Source organism: Seriola dumerili, unplaced genomic scaffold (genome assembly GCF_002260705.1).
Source record: "Seriola dumerili isolate Sdu_G_001 unplaced genomic scaffold, Sdu_1.0 BDQW01000756.1, whole genome shotgun sequence".
In the NCBI taxonomy this organism is placed as follows: Eukaryota; Metazoa; Chordata; class Actinopteri; order Carangiformes; family Carangidae; genus Seriola; species Seriola dumerili.
Window position 1 is genome coordinate 188,213 of NW_019175011.1, and position 11,707 is coordinate 199,919.

The following is an 11,707-nucleotide window of genomic DNA, read 5'->3' on the forward strand; positions in this document are numbered from 1 at the left end:
GTTAAGTATTTCTATGACTATGAAAGTCTATACAATAGGACACTACTTTTTATAAAGCAGACTCTAAAAGTGTTCTCACAGGAAAAATGGCATAAACATTTGGTTAACAGAAACAGTTACTGCTAACACAGAACAGCCTGCTGCAACAAAGGCTATGCTATACTTTCCTATAAAACTGTTCAATACTAAGCAAATCAGTTGTATTTACAGAAAAGCAGATTGTTAGAAGAATAAACATCATGTTAAAGCAACAACATAATACCACGTCTACTGAATTGACTTGAAATGGTTAAGTTATACAGTCCCTGCTGCTCCAGGTCTTTTAGTTGTGCATTTTAAATCATGATCAGCTATAGAGAGCAGTCACGCCCATGCTAGTCTCTGTTGTGGTAGTTTCTGAAACTTAATATTCAGCATTTCTTTTATTGGTCTTTCTATAAAACCTAAGTGTGTTCCTGGGGTTTAATGTCTATACGCTGGGACAAATTGACCTCAACTACAGCCCTTACTACTAGAAGACGAAATAAAAGCATAGAAAAAACTACAGCTCCATGAAAAGTTACTGGTACAGTTGCAAGCCTTTGACTCACCCATGGACTGGAAATGGGATTTGTTAAAGGCTGCTAAAAACTAAAATGAAAGCAGTGAGTTTTTGTAATTACTGCCCTTATCTTAACATATGGCGAGAGCAACACAACATAATGTAAAGTAAGACTATGTTCTATGGATGTATCTTAAGGTATTTGCTTAATTACAATTATCCTGCTACAGAGGCACAACCCAGAACCCCTTGTTTCAAGTCAGCACCGTCTGAATATGGCAGACACTGGGTGCCAGCCTTATATAAACTGACACAAGCATGTAGAGTTCTTGCTGTTGGGTTTCACGGTCTAACGCCGTTAGGTAACAGCTGAGGGATCCTGAGCAACATGTGTGATCTTGTAAAGAAACACATTTGTATGTCACCACATGTATTGGGACCACCAACTGCCACAGCACTGATTTTTACAAAATGATGTGTTGAGTAGCAGCTGGAACGTCGAATGAAGGTACAAAGTCACGTGCAGAGCTGAAATGACCCATCCATCCACCAACAGCATGTTTCCTGTGCAGCGTTTCTCAGACAGGAGGTTCAACTGGGACGTTAGTGAAAGTCAGATGTTAGCAGCAGCCCCTTAATTACAAATGTCTCACTCTGGTAAGTTCAGAAATGTGTGTGATGATGTGATATTGGACTTATGAACTGAATGTGAAAAAAAAAAAAAAGACTGGATTAGATTCCATTGTCAGAATAAGACTCCTCCACCCATAGTGGTCAGCAGGTTGTGCACAAGTGTTTGCATATGAACAAACAGACAAGTGCACACATGCACACGCTCACCTCCTTTTCATTAAGACCAAGGAGTGTGAGCAAACTTTGCTTTTGTAATTGCCCTGCTCTTGCAGACTGTTTGACAGTCAAACAGCGCTGTGGTCTGGCTCTTCAATGTGCCAGAAACTCCTTAACAAGCAGTGATTAACCAGAGGCAAGGCTGTGTCACACTGCAAATTCACTGTCAAGAGCGAAGCACGAGTAAAACCCATCTTTATTCTGCCAGAGAGGATAAAAGATGGATAGGGCAGAGAAAATGACCGTTTCAAATGAGCAACAGAGAGAGGTCAGACTAAATTTTGCTTCTCTCACTGTAGTATATCAAAGTTCAACAGGCATTTGCTGAAAGTCTTTGAAAGCAGTCTGCTCACTGGACGATTTATAGCTCTTACCTTCACATTTCTGGAAAAATCTCATGATAGAAATGGGCCTTGCAGACTCAGAATCAAGCTTCGTTCTACACCATTAACAACCAGTTTAAATAGTTAATGACAAGGTTGAGGAATTTTGTTCTCCTACTTCTAGTTCTTCTATCGCTCTGACAAGCATAAGTTGCACCCACGGCTGAAACTGCTGCACATACACGAGTCATTTGAACATGTTTCTTTTGTACTTATTAGTACAACTTTTGTAACTTAACGTTTTTTTTCTCTTCCAATTTTTCCAATTTGCCTCAAAAGCAGTTGGATCAACCAATCAACTTGCTTGATGCTCAGGTCCACATGACGCATTGTGATTATGGAGATGAGTGGGGCAGCTTCTCTGCGAGCCTCCGTGACCTCTAATACCCTTTAGGTTCGCCAAGATATTTATGTGCATCATCACAGGGGCACAATTCCAGCCTCACCTGATTTACAGTGGCTTTCTGTCTTAAAAAGGAGTTGATCATATATATTTGCACTTTGAGAAAGGTTTCTGATTCATGTTTTAATGTTACAGTCAGTAGCAAGGTGCGGCACAGGAGCCAGTGGCTTTTTGGACATTTTGATCATTTAACATTACTACTACAAGCCTTTTTCTTAGTGGTATTTGGTGTTGGTGAAGTTGAAAAGGCCCAGCCATGTTTTATACTTAAGTTAAAAAAGGCAAGAATGAACTTGTGCCCTGTGTCGTAGCCCAACAGACATAAAACAGTTGGATTATTTATGTACAAATCTTTGCTTTAAGCAAGTTTAACCTTCTCTGACCAGCTAAGTATGCTTGCTCTTTTCCAGAGATGCCCTGCTTCGCACCTGGGAGCTGCCCAGAACAAACACAGTCCTCTGCTGCTGGCCACTCAGCAGCTCCACTGAAATAACCGGAGCCTTGAGCCTTCGTGTAAGTGCCTTGATCAAGGGCACATGTGCGATAATTGCTGAGGGAGAGCAGAGAGTTGCTCATTTACTTTCCCTGCTCAGATCTTCACTGCTGGTCAGGGGATCTGAACCAGCGGGCTACTGATCACATATTTTCGGGGCTATTCAAGTGAAAAAGGGCTACACCGAGTTTCTCACAATGGCTTAAAGCAGAGAGCAGAATCCTGGCAGCGTTATGGGGCATATGGACAGATTATTATTCTTCATAAACTTGATATACTGTAAATGCTCATTACTGCTGAACTTGGAGAGCTGGATTGTAATTTTCCTTGAGCTTCATAATTTTCGGGTCTGTTTAGAAAACCATTGGTATAAATACACAGTCTGCTATATATGGAGAAATAACCTCTCTTACATTTTGTTCATTACAGTAATCACATCTAACCACACACTCCAAATACTGAAAGCAATCCTCAGCGCACACCACACTCAGGGCTCCACTTTGTCATCTGGTGGGGTATCATGGACCACGAGCAGCGAAACAAAAGCTTTCAGCTCAGATAAGACCCTCAGAAACATGGTCAGACTGACAATTTCATCTGGAACAAACACATCACTATATTAAAACCATTAAGAATCATCAGTGGGCCAGCAATGGGAATAAAAGATTTATTCCTGCACAGATGTTTTGGCCACCATAAAACAAAACACAGAGCTAAACAACTTTATATCAAAAATACAAGAACTACTTTTTCTCTATCGACTATTAGAGATACACGGTATATATTCCCTGGATTTCTAAAACTACTAAAATGAATATGTTAGCACTAAGAGTATCTATAAAGGCTAGTGCGGAAGTTCCCACAGTGATGACATGAAGTGTAACTACAGTATATCCGGACGTTCAGTGTCAGTTCCTCTTTACCATCATTATCTCTCATCTCCTGGCAAACTCGGGCCACATCTATCAAGTCTGCAGCAGCTCTCTACCATCAACACTTGTCTCTGCCCTGCTCCCATTCTACTCTGTCTCATCCTCTCTTCCCCTCCCTCCACCCCTTGTATCTTTCAAGCCTTTCTCCTTCTTTTTCCAGCCCAAGAGAGGAGACACAGCCATAAATCTCAGGGTAGCTAATGAACTGCATTTAACAATAAAATGCACTGGAAATGGAACATTTCATTTACAAGAAGATCAATGGCAGTGACAAACACCCTTCTCGGAGCGACTAGTTAGCGGGATGATGTTCCGCAGGCAATCCAATCAATCACCGCACACCGACGCCGAGATCAATCAAAGGGGGAAAAGGAAGAAGGAAGAAAAAAGACTTGAAGCTTCTCTCTTTACACTGTATTCATGGTCTTTATTTAAATAGGGTTACTAATCACTCACTTAAAAGTCCACCCTTCTCTCCTCTTATTTCTTGCACTCTATGGATATTCTCTTTTGTCTCTTTTTTCTTTTTCATCCCATTCTGTTTCTCCCTCTTTCTCCCTCTCACCCTCTGAGCACTGGGGAAGGCAGTTGAGAGGCAAGAGGAGGAGAGTGAGTGATAACCATCCGGGGAGTCAAGTGCTCCATCACCGCCATCCCCATCTGCGACCCGACAAGTTCATAATGCCAGGCATCTGCTTTCATTTATAAAGGCCTCACTTAGCCCTCACACACACTCACAGTCTCTCCAGCTCTTTTGCTACGCCCTCCCCTCCTCCTCTTGCTTTCTCTCTCGTCACCCTTTTTCTCCCCATCTGGCTGGCAGAGAGGGAGAACGCCTCATCTCCTCTTCCTCACCTAATCCTCCTCCCCCCCCCCCCATTTTTTTCTTCTTCTGCTCAAGCCCTCTCAGGTTCTTTCCCTATTTGTTCTCCACAGTTAGATCCATTTCTTTCCCCTCTAGGTCTCCACCTTCTCCTCTCACTACCCTCCCAATCAAATGAAAGAGATACACAAACTATAAAGTAGCGTAGTTGACACAGAGTAAGAGCTCTGTTTTACAATTTTTTATTTCACTTTAATTGGAAAGATAAACAAAATATTTCGAGAAAGAACTTCCTAAAAGTTAAAACCTAAAAAATGAAAACGTATAAAAAATATATTAAACTCTGCATTTTACTGTGTAAAATTATTAACTGTTGAGCTGTTAAGTAACTGTATTCATACAAACAACAAGAAGCAACAATTTTAGTCAATCAATGGATCATTTTCAAATGTTCTCAGTTTACAGCGTCTCGTATGTGATTTGCTGTGTTTGTTTTATAGTCATTTGAAATGAACTATCTCTGGGTTTTGCACTGTTGGTCGGACGAAACCAGACACCCGAGGACGCCACCTTAGGTTATCAGAAGTTGTGATTACTGTTTTCCACTTTTTCTTTTTACATTTCAGTTGTTAGTTGCAGCTCTATATGTTTAGTTTTCTGCACTGTGATGACACCTTTACTCCAGCATTCAGTGCACAGAGGATGAAGTCACTGCAGCCGTCTGCAAGTCAAGAGCCATGTGGGCAAACAGTCCACTATTATATGAATCATATGGTACAACTGTCAGTTTTAAGGAAGACTCATTGCAGACTGCAAAGTGAAAGTTTGGCAGAGGAGATATTTGCAACCATTAGGTGGTGCACTTCTCTCACTGTACGTGCGAGAGACCTCAGGAGAAGACAAAAAAGAGAGAGAGAAGGAAAACTTGCTTTGCCCATTATGAAGTAAATTTTCTGAAATGGGTTTTTATCATGAAAAATAAAATGCAACATCTGTTGTAAATATATTTGGATACATTAGTGTGTCCTCTGAGGGCTGTATGGAAATCACAGGCAGTCTGTGTGTGTGCATGCACTCGTCTGTGTGTGTGTGTGCGTGCATGCATGCTTCATTTATGCAATGAAGTGGCCACACACAGTTTTAAGCAAAAGACAGAACAGAGCATTGGACTGAAGAGTGGACTTCTTTTCCAGAAGGCTTTTGTTAAATACCTCATGAAGTAGCTTTGATGGAGTACTTCAGCATTAAACTTCTGTCTGCAGAGGTAAGAAAAGGACAAATGCAGCAATAAGGGAGGCAGGTCCTGAATGTAAAGAAGCAGAGACAGAGTATGTGGCCTATGAAAAATAAATATAAATACAAAGGCTGAACACTTTTGACAAGAAAACTATCCTGAAATGATCTTCATCAAGCAGTAACTATTTAGTGCAAAAGAATCTGTGAATTAGTGTGAATTGAAAGAATTAGTTTCAGTATTTTTGGCTATACTTCTCATATACCTCCTGTATATGTCAATAGATCTATGTCTCAGTGGCGCTATATCTTTAGCCATGACCTTACTTGATAGCAATGGTTAGTTGACACAGTTGCACTATGTGTGTATTAATGATTATTTGTTTTAATCTTTGGCCTGTGTTAAGACTGGTCATTACAGAAACTCCTCCTGTATATTATGGTAACATATTCAACACTACACAGAGGCAAAACCACAAATAGCTGCCAACTTTTTAACATATTCAGTGTCACTTTCAGTGTAATCTTCCCAAAACCTGATCACCTCTACAAGCCAGACATTCATTACCATAAACTCTTGGTATAACCTTGCTCATCCCCCCATTTTGATCCTAATTACTCTTAATTACTGGACTTCCAAAACACTGGACTTTCCAGAAAGAAATACTCGCACTACTAGCAACACATCTCAAATTACACAAGAATAACAGAGGTGTTGTTGTTAATATAAACCTAAGAATAGTAAAAGCAAAGTCCTTATAGGCAAGTCTGGCACACTCGGCGGCCATCTTGGCAACGCCCCTGGGGCACCATAGTTGCACTTTAATGGTCAATGGGAAATAAAAACTGTATGCATTGAATCATCAGGCCAATCCCATAAAAAGCTGCTTAAAATGTTTGTTGACTTTGCCACAAAATAAGGTTTAAAACACCTCACGGGTTTTACTTCCACTATGCATGTGCAAGGTTTTGCTTGCATCAGTGCAACAACATGATTGGCTTGATTTGCTTGTTTCCAATTGGTAGAATATGTGTCATACAGCCACTACCTCTGACGTTATGGTCTTTTCTATTCAGGATTCTTTAAGTGGTCTGTCTTCCTCTTAAAACGTCTCTGGTAAAAGCACTACTGTATTCAGCCGGTAAATGCATTTCCATCCACTTGTTCTTATGCACAGTTTCAATTTGCTCAAAATATCACAAAGGTTTTTACACTTGGCTGAGGTAGAAAAGTTGGTGTATTGATAAAAGCAAAATGCAACAAACTGTAATTGGAACAGACTTATTGAATATATGACATAAGACGCATGACTACTGAGGAGAATATAGAAATAACGATAAATGAAAACACTAACTTTCCCCAAATGAATACATGAAATAAACATAATTGTAATTTTTCTATCATATTTATTACAGTGCTTTTCACTTTTTTTTTTTTTTTTTTTTTTTTTTTTTTTTAATTACGTCATCTCATGGCACTCTCTTCTTCTGCAGTGGCTTAATGGCACCTCACTGGAGAATTAACTGTTTATGTTGATGAACCAACTTTTATTATTCACATAACAGTGAATGGTGAACGGTGATTTTCTAAAAATTCTGCTAAAAATCTGCATCACATTTGGATTAACCTTGACTAGTCAATGAATACAAGCTCCTTTCTGTCTGTAAAAGAAGAAGAAAAAAAATGCTACTTGCATCTAAAAATTGTCCATGTTAGTGAAAGTACGTCCATCTGTAAGGATCGTTTAGTCTTTGAAAGTTTTCAATAATGGGCTTAATAACCCTGCCAATCAAAGTAAACATGTCTCTGGACCAGGATCATTCATGTGGCAAATTTTGTAAATCCACACCTATCCCACACTTGCTGAGCTCAGTACTGTAACCGACCTGTTGCACACAATTATTTGTGTGTTAACTCCGGACCCGCCATCACCCATACCCGTAACGTTAATTAAATACAAGATACACAGTTTAAAACTTTTATTTACATGACAGCTGGTCTAAGGTTATCTAATGTTTTACATAATGTAATGTCCCATTCAGAAAGCATTCACTCAGTCAGATCCCACTTGTTGCTGGCTGTAATGTGACACAAACACGCAGCATCTGCAGTAATCATCTGTCCACATATCCAAAGTAACTCCCTGTTGCTCTCAGGCTGCATTTTCAGCCCTGGAATGATGATGAATCGAGAGGTGAAAGGTTGTGTCGTTCATTAATGTTTTAATTTTTCAGTTAACAGGCCTCCGCCCCAGACAACCTTTTTACTCCTTATTAAAGTCTTAAATGTTGAGTGTTAATGAAACTGCTAAGATCAAAATCAGTCTATCGCCAGTTAAATCATCAACAACAATTTTGATAATCAGTCGTCAAATTCCAGTTATTAATCACAAATGTCAAACACTGGCTTCTCAAATGTAAGGATCTGCTGCATGTCTCATCTTTACATCTCTGTAATATATTTGTTTTTACACTGTTAATCAGACAAACATCATCTAATGGTGCCTTGAGCTCTGGTAATTCATGATGGCTTCTCTGCTTGTTTTCTGACATTTTATAGATTAAAACATTCATTGATTACTCCAGAAAATAATTAAAATATTAACTGATAATGGAAATAGTCATTGGTTACAGCTCTAAAATCAATATATTTTTAATGGAATCATTATTTTTGAACTGAACACCAGGAGATATCGACAAAAACACTTTGATATTTACAACTTAATCTTTGAGGCTCTATGCATCTCTGTAACTCGTACCATAGGAAAAGTTGTTCATGTTTTGTATCATTCACTGGCTCTGCTGCAGCCGCTTACCAGGGGCTAAGCGTCCTTGTGACAGTGTTGTTGACAGCTGACAGCTCCCTCCCTCCGTGCTACTGTCCCCCCCCAGCTGGCTGGCTGTAACGCTAATGGCCGCCCTCAGTAGGAGCCAGTGGGTCGCGGGTGTCTTTGCCGTCATCATTAAGCACCATTGGTTTAATGAACGCAGCGTTTAGGAGTGCTTGGACCTTCATGCTCTGCCGCCTCATTAAGTGGAAAGCAAACTAATATGGGGAGCAACCTAGAGCTCACCTCTAGAGATATGCGAGAGAGGGGGAGAGAGGAAGAGAGAGAGAGAGAAGGGAACACACACACACACACACACACACACACACACACACACACACACACACAGACACAGACACAGTGTTTGGAGGAGGCCTGTGACAGAAAGGGCTTGATCCAAGTTGTAAAAGATAACAGTGGCTGTTACAGCTTTGAACAAGTAGTAGCAGTTTGCAGCAGCAACACTGGCAGTGGTGACAGTAGTAGCAGTAACACCATCACCATCGTTAGTAGAAATTCCAGTATCTTTAGCTAAAATATTGACAAAGTATGAGTAGTTCAAATTTTAGGAGTCATCGCAGTCATTAAAGTATAGTGTGTGTTTGTGAGACAGGTGAGAAATGAGACAGAATACAGTTTTTCCTTGTAACGGGACAGACCGCTCACATGGATTTCTGTATCACCTCTCCAGGCTCCAGACTAACTTTTTACATTGGTTCCATTGGTGCTTTTCTAACTTTTTCATTTAGGCGAACCAGCATATAATTTAAGTGTACCCAAAACCTAGCCATCATGCCATACTGTCTGTTCATGTGTTCATACGCGTTGGCAATAAATGAAAATGACAATAAAGATACTTTGAACTTTGAAACCTTTTACCCTTTTTTTTGGCTGTTTTTTGGCTGTTTTATAAGATGTGACCCATGAAAATTATTGATTTTTTTTCCCCCACTCCTATTCAGTGAAGAAGAATATCTGCATCAGAGCCAATCAAAAGCAGAGTAGGGGCAGGTCTTCATAGAATACAGGTGGAAAAACACATACGAAATGAATTGTTTAAATCTATCTTCATACAATACTCACATGCAATATGTCCCCCATTTCTTGGATTGTTATAAAGTCACTTCACAGGCAGTACATGAGGAATTATAACGCCGACTCTTACTTAACTCCAAACCTATCCCTTAAATAATGATGAGGTTGGTTTCACTGGTGAGAAGAAACCATTTAAAGTGTCCTGTTATAAAACCAGCCACCCAATCAAAAACTAGTATTTTCCGTGGCCAACACATGGAACTATTCTAATGTAATGAGGCTAATCTTAATAGTACTATTCTGAATAAAATACGGTTTTAAAATATAAAAAGAATAAACCAGCAAATTAACAACCTACATACAACATTCAAAATCCATACACAGCACCCTGATTTCAGTCATGACCCAGTTTCAATCCCAAGTCTTTGGCTTTCAGAGGAGCTGTGAATGAGGGAGACTTCTCAACCTGCCACCCACTCCTGCAGGTGGCTATGCCAAAATCTGCCCACATCTTGCCATCCATCCTGCCATTTTGTCCATCCACACATCCCCTCCTGCCCATCCTTATCCTGCCTGCTCTTCTTTCCTCATCTCCTGGTCCCCAGGGTGGGCATAGGTGGAAATAATTCCCTCTCTATACAGGAACAATTAAGGGCTCGGCTCAGGGCTTTATGGTCAGAGTAGCAGCTGCTTTTTGCAATTTCTGGGTCCATAACTGTCTGAAATGACAATGTGGGGGGTAGAAGAGCATCCAGGGCCCCTCCTCCTGATCCTATACAAGAACCATAATTCTTTTCTGCCTATTCAGCATATATTACACACATCTGTAAGACAACTATAAACAGATAATATCACAGAGTATTTGATGTCTCTGTGGCAGATTGGAGTTGCAGGCAGGCTATAAACATTTTTTTGCAGGCAGGTGCTATGGAGACCCAAATAATTAGGATGGTTTGGTTAATCTGAGTGGGCAGAGCTGACGAACCATAATTTTTCTCATAGACTTGAGTAACAGGCAAGACACTAAAATGCAATACTCTGAACCCAACATCAGTACTAAGACTAGAGGTGAAAGGCCTATATCAACTCCGAAAAGACAAATGGTGAGCGACCCACTCATGAGAAACAAAAGTAAAATTTGATTATGACATGATTATGGTCCTGAATTGGCCATGGTAATAACAGCCAATATTACAAAGCCTTGCTGTCTTCCTACTAGGGATGTCACGATACCAGAAATGTTGTCATTGGTACCAATACCAATATATCACACACACACACATGTGCACACATCTCCATATAGTCAGTGTACAAGCACTGACTATACAAGACTAACAAGGTGATGGACCCATTGTGTGAAAATATTCATTTAAAAAGTCAGCGTTATGTTTTGACAGACATGACGGTAGCCTGCTAATGTTGTGAGCACCCAACTCACATTTTGAGCTGTCGCCACGTTAGCCCAAACAAGCTCAAGATAGCCTTTGTAAACATTGTGTGCGGTGCGTTGCTACAACAGATGCCAGCTGTCGCAATTCACAAACAATAACAATTTCAGGACATGAACAGTTTGACGACATGTTGTTAATGTAAAGTTAACAACTGAAATTCACACACCTTGATTTCTGTGTTCAGATTTGGTACCAAAGTATCGGTTCTCATGACATACTCCTACTTCTTACCAAATATAATCTATACCGTCTTTGTTAACTAGTAAGTAACAACAATCATTTGTTTGCATTCAACACATGTGTTAGCCACTGGCATACCATTAAAGCTTCTATTGGAGTGGTAGTTGCTGTGTTTGCTAAAATGAAGAGATATTTTACCATCCAGTGCAACAGATTATGTTTATCTTAGAACACGAATGGAAAATAAGTGAGAAATGTTTTTCAACCCACTAGCCTCTAGTTCAGTAGGTAAACTAGCAACTGTATTATTCAAAAACATTATGTTCAGGCTCCACATGTTTATATTTAACTCAACCAGCACAATTATTTCTTGTTACAGAGAGATGTTTGTACAAAATGTTAAGCTCCCATCTGAGACTGGCGAGGTGTGGGCATCTGTGCTTGAATGTGCATGTGTCTAAGAGTGTTTGAACGCATGTAGGCTACATGTCTGTGTATGACAGAGTGAGAGAATGACGGAACAAGAGAGAAAGAGAGAGAGAGAGAGAGAGTTGTG